The sequence below is a fragment of the Sinocyclocheilus rhinocerous genome, unplaced genomic scaffold (assembly GCF_001515625.1).
Source record: "Sinocyclocheilus rhinocerous isolate Xijiao unplaced genomic scaffold, SAMN03320098_v1.1 scaffold3151, whole genome shotgun sequence".
Classification (NCBI taxonomy): domain Eukaryota; kingdom Metazoa; phylum Chordata; class Actinopteri; order Cypriniformes; family Cyprinidae; genus Sinocyclocheilus; species Sinocyclocheilus rhinocerous.
Genome location: NW_015632748.1, coordinates 90,171 through 91,424, shown reverse-complemented (window position 1 = coordinate 91,424; position 1,254 = coordinate 90,171).

The following is a 1,254-nucleotide window of genomic DNA, read 5'->3' as shown; positions in this document are numbered from 1 at the left end:
ACACGAGTTTCACAATTTGAGTTGAATTACTGAAATAAATGAACTTTTCCACGACATTCTAATTTATTGAGATGCACCTGTATATATATATATATATATGGGTAGTTGACAAATAGGCAACTACCCATATATAATATATATTATTTTATTTTGTGCTTATTTTGTAAAAGACAATTTTTTAAGAAGAAATGCATATATTTATGTAGTGTGAAGTCTGATCTTTGAGAAAATATAAAGGTTACTAACTTCGTCAATTCTTTCATTGTTTTTTTTTTACATTTTCACTGAACTGTTCCATATGAAAATTATACAATTTTAAGATGAGTGATATTTATATCCCCCCTATTGCAATACTCAACGGTTTTTTAAAGATATTTTGAGATAAAAACAAATCTGTAGTTCTTTTATGTGTAGTTTAATTAATGTAATTATTGCATTTAAGAACACTGGAAATGATCGAAAACGAATAAAAAGGAGTAAAACAAATCTTACTTAATTATTTTAAATGCTTTTTAAAGTACAAGCGTCACACCGGAGGACATTTTTTGTCACACCACAGGACGTTTCAGCCTTATTCTGTCAATTAATGAATGACCTTGCTATTCCGAGCTAACCTGTCTTTAGCGGTTAGCAAGACACATTTGCATAATTTTCCATGATTATGTTGATTATGTTTAACATGCAGTTTTTAATTTAAAAAATAATAATTTAAGGGTGTCACACCAAAGGACAACAAAACATAACACTTTTGTAGTGTTTCCGAAAAAGTTAATTATTTGAACAATTCTGAGACAGAAATTGACCATGTGCACATGTCATGGGCTTCACAGGGGGCTTCAGTATCACGACCATGAATGGGGTCCTTCAACTAATGTAATTTTGTTCTGGAATTGGCCGATTTAAAATTAGGATATGGTGTCACACCATAGGACATGGTTTTCAGAGACAAAATATAACAAGTTCCTACGCTTTCAGAAAAATATGGATGAAAAAAATGATTGCCATTTACTAAAATACACTTGTACAATTATGCCGGAGGTATTTATTAACATTTTTATGTATTTATTTTTAATTTATAAAAGTTGTAATTTACTGAACCATGCTTGAGACAGTCACACCATAGGACAATTTTGAGATTTGGCTCAAAAATGTAAAAAATCGAATAACACTGCAGCATTTTATAACAACAGGTCCATGTAGGAAAAATAAATGATTTACTGCATTTTAAATAACGACAATATTAATTATATTAAT